Raw genomic sequence first — 14971 nt, forward strand, 5'->3', positions numbered from 1 at the left:
GGTGCAACAACATCAACTGTTGCATGGCTAAACACTTACAAGGTCCTAAAGGCGAGACCTATTGGCTATGCCAATGCTTGTTCCAACAGCTGCAGCCATGACCATGGTACCTTTATGGCTGTTTACTTGTAGTGGATGTTTATAATATCGACTGTTTGTCTTTCTCTTTGTCGTTGTCTGACAAGTACCCAGTCTTCTTCCTGTACAGTTGATGGTTTCGCTTTCTGGTGACTGTCCCGCAAATTCCTTCATCTTGGCCTTCCTCATTTGGTCGAGCTTTGCCAGCTCTTCATGATCTGGAGGTCGATGAACATGGCCAGTTGAGTTTTCCCAGGTGGGTATTCTCAAGTGCACCGTACAGCCTAGCATCAAGGTGGCTGGACACTTGTCCATGGTGCGGTGGGGCGTAGTTTGTAGGTTCATAAGACTTCCTTTATGGCTATCTGAACATCTTGCCCTGACAGTGCAGCTTGCTGCATGTTTTTTTTCATTGTGGCCATAAATCTCTCAGCCATCTCATTGGTTTGAGGCCACATGGGGGTGATATTTTAATGTCAGAGGATGAGATGATGTGCAAATTCAGCATACTTATGTCCATTAAACAGAGGACCATTATCTATTTTGACCACTTTTGGGATGCTCCATGCTGCAAATACTTCTTCTGATACAGGTATGGTGGTGGTTGCTTTGGTGGATGATACTTGTTGAGCAGTCGGGTATATTCATCAATTATGACAAGGATGTATTTGCCTGACTGGAAAGGGCCAAAGAAGTTGGCCGCCACCTGGTGCCATAAGCCTTGCAGTAATACAGAAATTTGCACTGGTGAAGGTGTTTCTTCTCAACTGTATTAACATTGAGGAAAGACCTTTAGCGTGGCCTCAAACATCAAGTCAGATGATGGGAACCAGACATGTTCCCATGAATCTCATTTGGTGGCCACCATGCCCCTGTGATCTTCATGTGCCAGGTTTGACCACCCCTTGCCACAGGTTTTTTGGTATGATGATCCGTTTGTCTCTAACAGCCCGTCTTTCGCAATAGTTAGTTCTTCTTTCACGTGTCAAAAAGAGGCCAGTTCCTTCAAGTCTATGCTGCGATAACTTTTGAGTTCTTCCACATACCTCATGCATTGGTGCAGATGCAACGTGTTACATCCTGAAGAGTGACATCATCTGCCTTTGCCTCGATAATCGCTTCCAGGGAAGCCACAGGTGGTCTTGGTTGATTTATTACAAAGTGGATGTATTCCTCTGCTAGCCAGAATATGCTTTGGGACATGTAGTCCGCAGGGTTTGCTGCCTTTTCCGGTTTGTGAATGACTGTGTATTGTATTCTTGGAAACAGATTCCCCATCGATCTATCCTGGTTGGCATCTTAGCTCTGGGAATCCCAAATATAGTTATTAAAACCTGATGATCTGTAATGAGCGTAAAGTGTTTTCTCATAGATGACAATGTGAAAGTGCTCACAGGCCCAGACTATTGACAGGCTTTCCTTTTCTGGCTGTGGGTATGCCTTCTCTGTGTCAGTCAGGCTGCGGCTAGTGTATGGGATGCCAAAGATGCACAGATTATAGGACCCATTGGAGTGCCTAGGGGGATGCAACCAAAGGAGTTTGGCAGCACAACTAAGCAAGATGCAAAGATTGCCACGCCTGTCAGGGCCTTCCAGATCTGATGCTGATGCTGCTTTTGGAAGATTTAGTGTGTGGAAATCATTGCAGTAAGTTGCTTAATGTGAGATGTTTCTTTGTCTCCCAGGTTACTGATTCTATTTTCAGTCTCCGTGATTCTGCTAGTTATTTGATAGATCTCCAATTTCACAGTGCTAAAATCAGATTGAATCATATCAATGTTCATATTAAGGGATTCCGCCAGCTCATGTACATCCTCTAATTTCTTAAGGATCATGTTGATTGAAGATAAGCTGTCTTGTTTGGGTTTGATAGGCAAACCCAAAGATGGGGTTCAGCTTTGCTATGTTTAGATCTACCTTTTGGGTCCTTCTCAGCCATACCACTATAGACACAGTTGACCCTTGGTAGAAGGGTTAGGATTAGAATATTAAGTTCCAATATGGTAGTAGTGGTAAACATGGCTGTACTATGTGATTATCAGCCTGATATATGGACTTTCAACCCATGCGGCCAATAGGATATATCAGGTACAGAAGACTCTGACAAAGGTGAGATGTTGTTAGTTTGGAGTCACCAGTAACACAATACCACTGAGGCAGTAGATCGGTTACAGCTGTGAACAGTGCTTGTAAGTATAATAGGGGGCCTAACTACTACAGGAATTCCTATCAATAGTGGCAATTAAGTGGTACATTATTTGTAGGATGATCATATTGCATAGAGCAACAAAGCCTCACTGATTGTAGGCTGCAACTAAAAATGTAGCCCAGTTACGACCATACTGCAAATTTTAATGCAAAGCCCTTGAGAAGAGAAAGGCGGGGCTGGCATCGGCCATGCCAAAAGTAAGGTGGGCGCACCGCCCCCCCCCCCCTACCCTCGCGACCACAGAGGGAAGCCTGTTGCGCGGTGATAACACGACAGGCGCGTCTCGGCCCTCGTTGGTCCCTGGTCCTGAGCATGACCCAGAAGTGATGGAATCACTTCTGGGTCACGCAATGGGCAAAGGCCAGGCCGGTTAGAACCGGCCTGGCAGGGTAGGGGTTAATAGACTCGGGAGCGTGGGAGTCTGTCTTTTGACTCCATGCTTCCCAGACTGCTGCACCAGCCTGGGTAGGAGGCTGTAGTTGTTTTCATTTTGCTTTGTATTTCAGATCGTGGAGGAGCTCTTCTTATTTTACCTTATAGGGGCGTGGAGGAGCGGTGGCAGTATACCACTGACGGCGAAGCGGAATCTGGGGGAGAGGACATCGGAAGAACTTGGCGGTCTTCATCCTTGCAGAAGCACGGTGGTTGTTATTGTGTGGGGACAAGCAGCATCGGACAGCTTCACCGTCAGCGGTCTCAAGGACACGTTGGCTTTCGTTTGGGTGGCGACCCTGTTCAGGTACCCGGTTGAGGATCTCACCCTTCCGGTAGTCGCGCATTTTAGCAGTGCGCATTGTGTTCAACTGTTGCTTGGTTACGGCATTGCCGATTGTAAAGTTTGAGGTGGGAGTGGCGCAGGTTTTTAAGTAGAGCGCCCTCTCTCCCAGTATTCGTGTTTCTTTTACAAGTGCGCATCGTGGGTTCAGCTGTTGTTTGGCCGGTGCTACCGTTACCCCCAATTTTTAACAAACGCGTATGTTTGATCAGCGGTAGTTGTTGCCAGCATTGCGCGTTTTTAGGTCCCCGGTGGGGGTGGCATCAGAGTTCATAAAACGTCTGGTATTCTTCATGGTGACCAGCACGCAAGGTGAACAGCTGTTGTTTTCCGGCATCCGGCCAGCATCTTTAAAATTAAGGCTATATTATAATCAATGTATTTATTTATTTATTTATACAAGATTTGTAATGCGCATGGCTGCCCCAGCGACGAGGCGTCCCAGCACAACCAGAGACCGTCAGAGAGATCGGGGAGACTAACAAGTGCGAGAAGTTACAGAGTGGGGAACAACCATGTTTTTAATGATTTCCGAAATGTCAGAAGACTGGGAATTGCTCGAATGCTAACTGGAAGGGAATTCCTTAGTTTAGCTGCCATAAAACCAAAACAGCGACCCCCAGCCCTTGCTTTACTCACTCGAGGGACACAGACCAAACCATGGTGTGCGGAGCGCAAAACGCGCCTAGGCAAATAAAGCTTCAGCAGGCCTGATAGACCAGTATGGGCTTGCTGTTTCAGGATTTTGTGTGCAGTGCATAGCACCTTAAACTCAATACGGGCTGCAATCGCCAACTAGTGCAGTTTCAGAAGCACTTGCGCAACAGATTGAGATCTTGGGATTCCCACTAGCATGCGAGCTGCCGCATTTTGAACACTCTGCAGTCGTTTGATACTTGCCTTATTGGCACCTAGATATAGGGCGTTGCCATAGTCAAGCCTCGCAAGAATGGAGGCTTGCATGATGGTTTGGCGAACGCTGGGCGGAAAGAGACCAAGCAAAGGCCTCAGTCCTCTCAGGAGCCCAAAGCAGACAGCAGCAACAGCTCTGGTCTGCTTCTCAAATGTTAATCCAGAGTCGAACCAAACACCCAGGTTCTTTACCGCCTCCTTCGGAAGCGGGGCAGGTTTCAGACGTTCAGGCCACCACTGCTCAGACCAGAGCTCCTGGTCCTTCCATATAGAAGAATCTCAGAATTGCTGGCATTTAGTTGAAGGCAATTAGCCTTCATCCAGTCTGAGATAATAGCTAGATCCTCTTTGAAGGACTCCAAGTTGGCACGACTTTTTTTAGAAAAAGCTATCACCAACTGGGTGTCATCTGCATACGACACTAGGGACAGACCCCTGCCTCTGGCTATCTCTACTAGGGGTCCCACATAAAGTTTGAATAACAGTGGGCTCATAATAGAGCCCTGGGGTACCCCTCTACACAGGTCCTGCGAATGGAAAGGGGGAACAGATACCTGAAACGACCGCCCTTCCAAAAAGGATCGAATCTAGGCCAGAGCCTCACCTCTGACTCCAATTGTCCAGAGCCGTTGGAGAAGGATTGTATGGGACACCATATCAAAAGCGGCGCTTAGATCCAACAGGACCAAAGCCGCGGAGTCCCCTTCATCCAACCGACTACGAATAGTCTCTGTAACAACAAGAAGAGCTGATTCGGTGCTATGACGGGGACGAAACCCGTGTTGGGAAGGGTCGAAGATATTGTGCTCCTCTATATATCTGGACAAGATGGAATTAACATGTGCCTCCACCACCTTTGCCATAAACGGCACTTGGGAAATGGGGCGATAGTTACCAGGATCGTCCGAATCAATAATCTTTAATAGTGGGATGATTTTAGCATGTTTCCATGCCCTTGGGACGGAGGCTGATTTCAATGACAAGTTGGCCAGTTCGAGGGCCATGGGGGCAATAGATGATAGGGACTGGTGAAAGTAGGATGCCGCCATTGGATCCGCAGGCGAACCCGACTTGATTTTTACACTTAGCATCTCGAACTCCTGAAGCGACAGCAATGGAAAACACAACAGGCCCCCACTCGGCCCAGCATAATCAATGAGCTGTGCAGTTGTATGTGGGGGCAATAAACATCTTGATAACATTATTGCTACTGTGTTTTTTAGGGGCCAAGATGTAGGGTGATTGGCCAAGTCAATTGTATAGCTTATTGCTACTGTGTTTTTAGGGGGCAAGTTGTTGGGTGATTGGCCAAGTCAATTGTATGGCGGTTTACATCGCGGAGCAGCGAATACCTCATGGGGGTCTGTATGCTGGGGCTGATCTCATGGGAGTAAAGGTGCAATAAACACAGCAGCAGGTGCAGAGTGATTTGTTTACTGTGATCTATACCTCTCCTTGTTCTGATTATAGAGTACAAGCACAAAGAGACGCACTGCTGTTGGCGTATCTGGGGTCAACACAAGGGCATCGCTCAAGATGATGCAGACAGGCCTGCACTCCATCATTTCTGTGGGCCGCATGGGCTGAGATTACTCGCCTAACCCCCAGGTTAGCTGGTGTGGCGAGGCCCCAGTTGCGTGGGTGCTCACAGCCGGTTTGTGTACCTCCAACAGTGTTAAGGTAAGGCCCTGGACCGGGTACCAGGCTTGTAAAAAACAGTGGGTTGTCTCTCTGTGAAAGAGTAAATACTTGAGTGCAGATAGCTTGTGTACGCGGTGTTATCGTCCTGCAAGCTGGTTAAAAGTTATAGCCAGTAAGGCAAAGCGTGGTGAGAATCGCTCTTGCATGGAGCACATGATGGAGACAATGATGCGCAAGATGGTGACTATGGATAGATTATGGAAGAAGGTTGATAAAATAGGGCAGAGCCTTGCAGATCTCAGAGAGAGAGGTGAGGCTGTTGAGAGGCCTAAGCGAACCATGGTGCCCCCCAAGCCCAGGGGGGGGGGGGTTTGACCCACTCCCCAGGTGGGCTAGGCCCAAAAAAGGGGTACTAAAAGGCTAGAGTTTGCCAAAAGCTCCCATGCCAGTCCCCCTTCTCAGGGGGGACAGGGAAATGCCTGGTCCATTGGGCATGGTTCCTTTGGGGGGGCATCCTTTGGGGGTCCCAGTCCCGGTGGTCCCTGTGGGGCAGGTCCCTCGGGGGGGGGGGTTCCATCAGGTATCCCTACAGGGGTGGTTCTGGCAGATAGCAGCGCGCAAGATCCAGTGGCCACAGGGGGTGGGGATCCAAAAGGTGTTCCTGCGGGCTCCAACCTGGTTCCACAGGGCTTAGTGGCACAGTTAGCAGCAGTTCTCCCTTGGTTAGGAAGGGCGGGTAGTTGTCAACATCAGTTGGGGCAATAGAATAGGGGAAGACCCTTTGGCTGAGGCAAAAAAGATGGTGGCGCAGTTTGTTGCAACACCTGGGGGTACGCCAGGCAAAGGGCCGGGTACTCCTTCTCTTCCCCAATCAACCGGTGGGGTTCCCCCACTTGGAAACAACAAAGAAGTGCCAGTGAGCAGCCTGGCGAAGGAGAAGTTGACAGAGCCAGCTGGAGCGGCTTCAATGGGTAAGGAAGTGGCATTGCCATTGTTGGGTTTGGGTGAATCTCGCACCGGGTGGGAGAACCTGGCTAGGCATGTAACACGAGAGCTGAAAGAAATTATATGGTCAGGTAGTTATGTTAACATGTTCTCTTTGTTCCTGGATGAAAGAGAAATGGAGGAAGCAAGGAAACAGAAGGATTGGATGCTTCCCAGGGAATTGCATAGTGAATTGTTTAAATTCAGGATTGAGGAGAATTTGAATAACTGGATTATAGGTTTCTCAGTATTCATGGCAGTGACAGCTGAACGTTTCCCTAACATACAAGCAGAGATTGCATGTTATCAGAGTAGGATTACTATGGCTCATGACAAATATGGGGCATAGGGTGGAAGGAGTATGATAGAAACTTCAGGAAGGCTAGGGCATCTGACCCATCCCTTTTTTTTTTTTTTTTTTTTTAAACTTTTATTTGATAGAAGTACATACACACAGCTCCTCGCCTACAACCCTGGGGCCGGCAGCAATCTAGGGCAATTACATCGATGAAACAAGTACAACATGCTATAGCGGCCCATCCGGACTATGCCCCAAACCTGCAACCTCCCTGCACCCCGCCTCCCCACCACCCAAGAGTGCAGAGCGATGGTCGCCATGTCGCCATGCAGCGTGTAAAGGAGTGTGTATGTCTGCCACCCGAACTGGAAACTAACTGAACTCCCAATACCATCCCGCCCAACCCCTCCCCTTCCTCCGGACTGCTTATGCGCTTACCTCTACCACCACCCTGCCACGTAAATTTGGCGTATCCCTCTACTTAACTCGACACCCACCTCTTGCCCACTCTACCCATCGCCCGTCTCCTCCCGCCTGACCCTCCGCACCCAGAACCCCCTGTGTCAGTGATCGCTATATGTCGTGTGCCTTTCTATCGTCCCACTAGGCCCCGATGTGTCAACAGCCATCTCAATCAAGGTCTAGAGGATTGTACACCCGGTCCTCCTGTGCCTCTTCTCCTTCCTGACTCTCCTCCCTCTCCTCCTGAGCTGCGTCCGCAGCATCCTTCGAGGATCTGTAGGTTAGGTACAGGTCCCAAAAATTTCTGGGTCTACTAACTGGAGGTTGTAGCTCACTATACAGCTGCGTCTGAGTACAGCTGAACAGCATATCCCTGGCCCACCCACGTTTGGTCGGGAGGGGACCTCTCATCCAGCATTGCGCCACCGCTCGCCGAGCCATCAGTAACCCAAGATCTGCCACGCGGCGTGCAACCGGGGGTAGGACCTTTGTGTGGCCCAGTAGCGCCAGTGCCGGGTCCACCGGGAGTTCCAGCTCAAGTATCTGCCCCAATTCTAGAAATATGTCTTCCCAGAATTTGTAAATGCCCGGGCAAGACCAAGCCAGATGCATAAAGTCAGCCATCTGTGCATGACAGCGCTCGCATTCAGACGTTTGTCTAAGCCCGTATCTGTGTAAGCGTTCTGGGGTGTAGTACACTCTCTGCAGGAATTTGAAATGGATAAGTCTATGCCTGGCGTTGAGCGACACCTTTCTAGTGTTTAGGCAACAGTATTTCCACATTGCGTCATCAATCGATGTGCCAAGGTCCCGTTGCCACGCCAAGCGGGCCTTCGAGACCGGGGAACTCTCACTGTGCTGTCCCATCTTATAGAGCCGCGAGATCAAGTGTGTCGGCGATGGCGATTTGATGACATAAGTCAGTTCTGGAATATCGGGCGGCTCGGCCATGGCTGGCCCCAACAGCTCACGGAGCGCCGCACGGACCCTGTGCAGGTGAAAGCGGATCTGACCCATCCCTTTCCTGGGACCACGTTGACACAATCTCATGGTTGGATCAGTTTGGGCCAGGGCAAACCGCTAACTCAGCACAGTCCTTCAACAGGGGTCAGGCATTCCAATCCTCTCAGCCCTTTCAGCCACCCCAAACCACGGGCCCTGACCCTAGTCCAGGTAGTGAGGGAGGACGAAAGTGGACATGTTGGGATTTTATTAGGCAGACATGCACCAGGACCCCAGGCATGTGCAAGTTTAGGCATGCATGCTCTATCTGCGCTAACCCATCTCAGCCAGAGTCCAAATGCCTCAAAAAATCAGGATATAAAGGAAGGAAGAAACAGGTTTGAAGGGAGGACACAACATATGGTGCATTCACCCATTAATGTAACCGCTGTGGCCCCTTGGTTGAACAAATACCCTTATCATGCCACGGCTAGGACATTGCAAGAAGGTTTTATGTATGGTTTTATGATACCTGCACTTGACTACATAGGGACACCAGATTACAAAAATCAGCTTTCTTTTAGGTCCAATCCAGGTGTGGCAGCAACAAAAATTGGAAAAGAATTGCGCTTGGACAGAATAGCTGGGCCTTTCGATTGCATCCCTGTACATAATTGTGTCTGCTCCCCGTTGGTTGTGGTCCCCAAGAAAGAGGAAGGGGAGTTCAGGTTGATTCATAATCTATCGGCCCCTAAAGGCAATTAATTCAATGACGCCATCAGTGATGAGATCTGTAGTGTGCAATATGCTTCCTTTGACCAGGCGGTGGATATGCTAAGAGGGTTGGGCCCCGGGGCCCTGCTAGCAAATTCTGATATTGAGTCTGCTTTTCGTTTGCTGTCAGTTCTGCCCTTGGATTTTTACCTCCTGGGTTTTAAATTTCAAGACAAATCCTACATGGATATGTGCATGCCCATGGGGTGTTGTGTCTCCTGTGCATACTTTGAGAAATTCAGTTCATTTTTGGAATGGGTTTCTAGGCAGGCAACAGGGCATCAGTTTGTCACGCATTATCTGGATGATTTTCTAATCTTGGGGTCAGTGTGCTCTCGGGAGTGTGCGTGGGCACTGCAGGAATTTTGCTTGTCCATGCGGGCTTTTGGGGTTCCCCTGGCACCAGGAAAGATAGTGGGTCCAACGACTATGATAGAATTCCTGGGCATCGAGTTAGAATCAGTACAGGGGTGTTTCCGCTTACCCGCTGAAAAGATTGGGAAATTCAGGACAGCATTGCGGCAATGTCTGGCAAAAGATAAGGTGACCTTGCATCAGCTACAACAGACGTCAGGACAGTTGAATTTTGCTATGAGAGTCATACCATTGGCACAACCATTCTCGCGCTCCATTTCACAGGCCATGGCAGGTCTCAAACAAAAACATCACCACACAAGACTGTCGGCTGAGTTTAGGCAGGACATGCGGATTTGGATGGCATTCCTGCAGGACTTCAATGGCAGGGTAGTGTGGCCCGGTCCACCCACTACTTCGGCGGAGTTAGGTTTATCGACAGACGCTGCGGGTAGTGTGGGATTCGGTGCTATACTCGGTGATGAATGGGTGGCTCAACATTGGCTAGCCTGGTGGGCGGAGAATGGTGTGACAGCCAACATTGGTTTCCTGGAACTATTTCCCATCTGGGTTGCATTAACAGTTTGGCCTGAACGTCTGCGTAATCAATTAGTGGTGTTCTGGTCGGACAATATACTGTATTAGAATGCATCAACCAACAGGCAGCAAGGTGTAAAATGATCCTCCGCCTGTTGAAGGAGATAGTGTTGCTATGTATGAAATTGAACATGCAATTTAGAGCTAAACATGTGCTGGGGGTCTTGAATAATGCTGCTGATGCCCTCTCTCGCTTCAAGATGCAGGTTTTCAGGCAACACCTACCCTCCGTAGAAGCGACCCCAACATCCTTCCTAGAAGTACTTTGGCAGATTGGTGCCCCCATCTACAGAACCTTGTGGTAGCTAGCCTAGCTCCCAGGACCAGGAAGCTTATGAAGGGGCGTTTTGGGCCTATTGTGCATTTTTGGGAAAGGCTTGGGCAGAAAAATGGCATGACACAGGGGCACTCCTGCCTTACTTAGGAGTGTTAAATGAGGAGGGACGCTCAGCGGCAGCAGCCAGGCGACATGTGGCAGCAATCTCTTTCTTTGCGCAAACTAGGGGCAAGGGAGACCCCACCAACAGTTTCATTGTTAGGAAAGCCTTGAAAGGGTGGCAATGCCTCCAGGGATCGGTGCCAGACATGAGACGTCCAATTGGGGTAGAGCTGCTAACATCTTTACTGGTGGCTCTTGACGCCATATGCACTACTACAGGGGAAGCTTTGCTATTCAGAGCAGCTTTTTCACTGGTCTTTTATGGGGCTTTCAGTATAGGGGAGTTGGTGGCTCAGAATAAACAGGATGTGCAAGGGTGTCTGCAGTTTGAACATGCAAAGGTACAAGGCAACGCCTTATTGATATCTATCAGGAAATCCAAAACGGATCAATAAGCCCGGGGCGAGGGGGTAGTACTGCACTGTGCACATGGTTACCCTTGCTGTCCAGTGACTCAGTTAGAGGCATTCTTACAACAGAGACCGAGTACAAGGGTGGGGGGGAGGCTTTGTTAATTCATGCAGATGGTACCCCGCTCACCAGGTTTCAGTTTAAGAGTTTAAGAGAGTCATGGAGATGGCAGTACTGAAGGCAGGTTTGGATCCTAGGTGTTTTGGAACTCATTCTTTCAGAATAGGGGATGCTACTGAGGAAACAGCAAGAGGTTTTTACAGCAGCAATGTTAAAAGGATTGGGAGGTGGTCTTCCAATTGTTATAAGCGATATGTATGGATGCACATGCTGTGAGTGGGACATTTTGCCCAAGTACTGATGCAATTTTCCATCTCTGCTAACATTTACAGTTTCTCAAGCCTGTCACGCAGGGGGGGAATTGGCGGCGGCGCATCAGCAGCTACATTCAATACAAGGACGGGCACTTCCACAGGAACCAGGACCACATGTTGTTTGGATTATTGGCCATTCATATGTGGGACGTTTGAATGCATTTTTCTTTTCAGGAAATTACAAACACAGAGCTGAACAAGCCAGTTTTAGGGTGTCATTTCATGGAAAAGGGGGTCTCTGCTTTAGCCAGTTCAGGGGTTTCTTGATGAGACTTTTGAGTAAGGGTGGGGCTCCCCCGTATTATTATCCTACACTTGGGAGGGAACGATCTGGTAAATCTGGGTAAAAGGGGGCTAGTGGAAGCCAAAATCACAGAGGTGGGTTGGTTAGCTAAGACATGCCAGGGGTGCACCATAGTATGGTCACAGATGGTACCCAGATTTCAATGGAGGGGGGAGAGTCTGTGAAGGCATTGAATAACTCAGTAAGGAGGATCAACAATAAGATAGAGAGGTTGTTAAGGTCTCCCCAATTACAGACGATCGCTCACGGGTGTCTCAGGGGGGAGCCATGCTTCTTAAAATACGGTGTCCACTTGTCTAAGGTAGGGAATGAAATCCTGTTAGAAAATCTACTGGCATGGTTGGGGGGCTTCAGAGGCGGGGCATGACCTTTCAGATAGCAATTTCTGGAAGGCCTATAGTCAGTCAACTATGCTGGCCTGTGGCGGTAAGGTCATGATTGGTGAGCAGTAAATTTAAGGTCCTTAGAGGGTGGCGCCATTCTTGAATGGGGTCGCCCAAGGGGAGGGACAAGTGGTCTCTCCTAGAACTCCAGGGGCAGTTACAGCCGGTTGGCTGCATGGGTGCAGGGGAGGGGGGAGTCACGCTTTCTCTAGGCTGGTTGGCCACCCTGCACGTGCACAATAGTGCCAGTAAACGGTGCAGAACAGCAAGGGCCCCCTTTATGGAGTAAATAGAGCTTATGGGGGTAATCGGGGGGGGAAGTACCCTCACGGTAAACAGGCCCTCTGCGCATGCACACTCCAGCTGGAGGGTGTGGTTAATTGATAAGGATCTGACACCAGTTGTGACCTTGCCTTAGGCCCAAATAGGATACACAGAAAAGTAAATGCTGTATGATTATGGATGATATGTTAGATTCAGATAGGAAATACCTTTGTACTAGAATTATGTTAAGGTTAGCCATCTGACATCTGTACTTATCAATTGTAATCAATGTAATGCAATGTTTTCTGCATAATTGTGTAAATATTGTTTATATTAATTTTTTGTTTATTTTTATGCTTAATAAATACGGCCGGGGGTTGTACGACCCACGCTTCCAAAGAAATCTTCTCATTTCATTAAATAGGGTTTGATAAGGGAGGAGGAGGTATAGGTAGTCCCTGGCCATAGAGAAAGGTGGGGCTGGCATCGCCCACACCAAAAGTATGGTGGGCGCACCGCCCCCCCCCCCACGACCACAGAGGCGAGCCTGTCGCGTGGTGATGACGTGACAGGCGCGCCTCGGCTCTCGTTGGTCCTTGGTCCTGAGCATGACCCGGAAGCGCTTCCCAGACTGCTGCACCAGCCCCGGTAGGAGGCTGTAATTGTTTTCCCTACCCACCATCGCCTAAGGCTAAATATTGGTGTTATGAATTAATCATGTTTTATTTCACAGGTTGATATATGTACTGGTGTATACCATATCGGTGTGTTTTTCCTTAGAAATTTGTCCCATTTACAGGTCATCACTCGTCGTATTTAGTGCTATACCTTGGTCAGGCGGTAAAGTCATGATTGGTGAGCAGTAAATGTAAGGTCCTTAGAGGGCGGCACCATTCTTGAATGGGGTCGCCCAAGGGGAGGGACAAGAGGTCTCTCATAGAACTCATGGGGCAGTTACAGCCAGTTAGCTGGATAGGTGCGGGGGAGGGGGAAGTCACGCTTTCTCTGGGCTGGTCGGCCTCCCTGCACATGCACAATTGTGCCAGTAAACGGCGCAAAACTGCAAGGGCCCCCTTTATAGAGTTAATAGAGTGTACAGGGGTAACCGGGGGGGTGGGGGGGAGTACCCTCACGGTAAACAGGCCCTCTGCGAATTCGCACTCCGCTGGAGGGCGTGGTTAATTGATAAGGATCTGACACCAGTTGTGACCTTGCCGTAGGCCCAAATAGGATACGCAGCAAAAGTAAATGCTGTATGATTATGGATGATATGTTAGATTCGGATAGGAAATACCTTTGTACTAGAATTATGTTAAGGTTAGCCATCTGACATCTGTATTTATCAATTGTAATCAATGTAATGCAATGTTTTCTGCTTAATTGTGTAAATATTGTTTCTATTAAATTTGTGTTTATTTTTATGTTTAATAAATGCGGCCGGGGATTGTACGACCCCTGTTTCCAAAATTAGCAATTAGTGCCAGACTATGATTGAAAAAATGTTATGCTGCAGTGTGTAATGAACATCGTATTCAGCACACTTATCTTGAGTAGTAGGCTCCTGGTTGCGAGTCGGCTTCTGCGGGCTAGGAGTTCTGGCATCAGCAGGATGTCTCCCTGGGAGCCGCCATGTTAACAATCAGTGCATCTGACTAGGCAGTTCCCAAAACTTCTATGGGGAGAACTGGATTTAAGGTCCACTCTGCGCAATTCATATATAGCCTGCAAAGCATACGGCCTGATTGCAGATCGCCACCGAGCAGAGTTCACGGCTGAGGCGATCATCTCCCTTAAGTCGTGGCCACGCCCTTACCTGGTTGAATCTCTGAGCCTCATTTTACATAGTTGTTTCATGGGCAGCATGTGTTACCTCTTTTACAATTGTTTCTGTCATTTTCTTTGGGTGTGTTAGGATGTGCTTTCTCCACCCTTCCCAGAAAAAAACTTACTTTTCCCCACCAAGAAGCGGAAACAAATTTCTTAAATGACTCTATATTCCCGGCAGAATGGGAAAAAACATTTCGGTTTCATAGATTTTGTTCTACAATATCATCGTTGGGGCAGGGTATGACTCCCTTAAAAAATGTTGTCAGAGAAGATCCCAGTTCTTGAAAGTGGTGAGATCTGTGCAGTGATCTGGGTACTGCCGGGGAAGTGATTAAGTTAAAAGCTTCAGCTCCAAACAGATTGGCCTGGACACAATTTAATTCGCAAATGATGAGTTAAGAGCACGGCAAGGAACCAACAGCCTGATTCATCAAGCTGAATTGCGCTCGCAAAGGGCCAGATTCTCAGAATCTGGCCCTTTGCGAGCGCAATTTTTGCATTTGGGATTCATCATCCCAAATGCAAAAATCGGTAATTGCGAATTCGCTAAATTGCGAGGAATTACATTTAAGGAATCTCTATTTGTGATTCCTTAAATGCAATTCATCATCCATTTTTAAATTGCGAAATTGCAATTTCGGGTCGCTATTTACCGCGAGGCTAGACCTCGTGGTAAATAGCGAAAACTTAGAAAAATGCTTTTAAATGCATTTTTCTAAGTTGCATGTTGCACACACACATGTCCTTTGGACACCCCTAGCACCCTTGAAATCGTATCCTTATTTGCGATTAGCAATTTGCTAATCGCAAATAAGGAATGTGTAGGAATCGCAATTTATTTTGCAATTTCTACATGAATCCCGATTTGCGAGTCTGTAATAGCGATTCCTTATGATTCGCTATTACAGACTCGCAAAACACGCCGATGATGAATCAGGCTGCA

Source organism: Lissotriton helveticus, chromosome 4_1, assembly GCF_964261635.1.
Source record: "Lissotriton helveticus chromosome 4_1, aLisHel1.1, whole genome shotgun sequence".
Classification (NCBI taxonomy): Eukaryota; Metazoa; Chordata; class Amphibia; order Caudata; family Salamandridae; genus Lissotriton; species Lissotriton helveticus.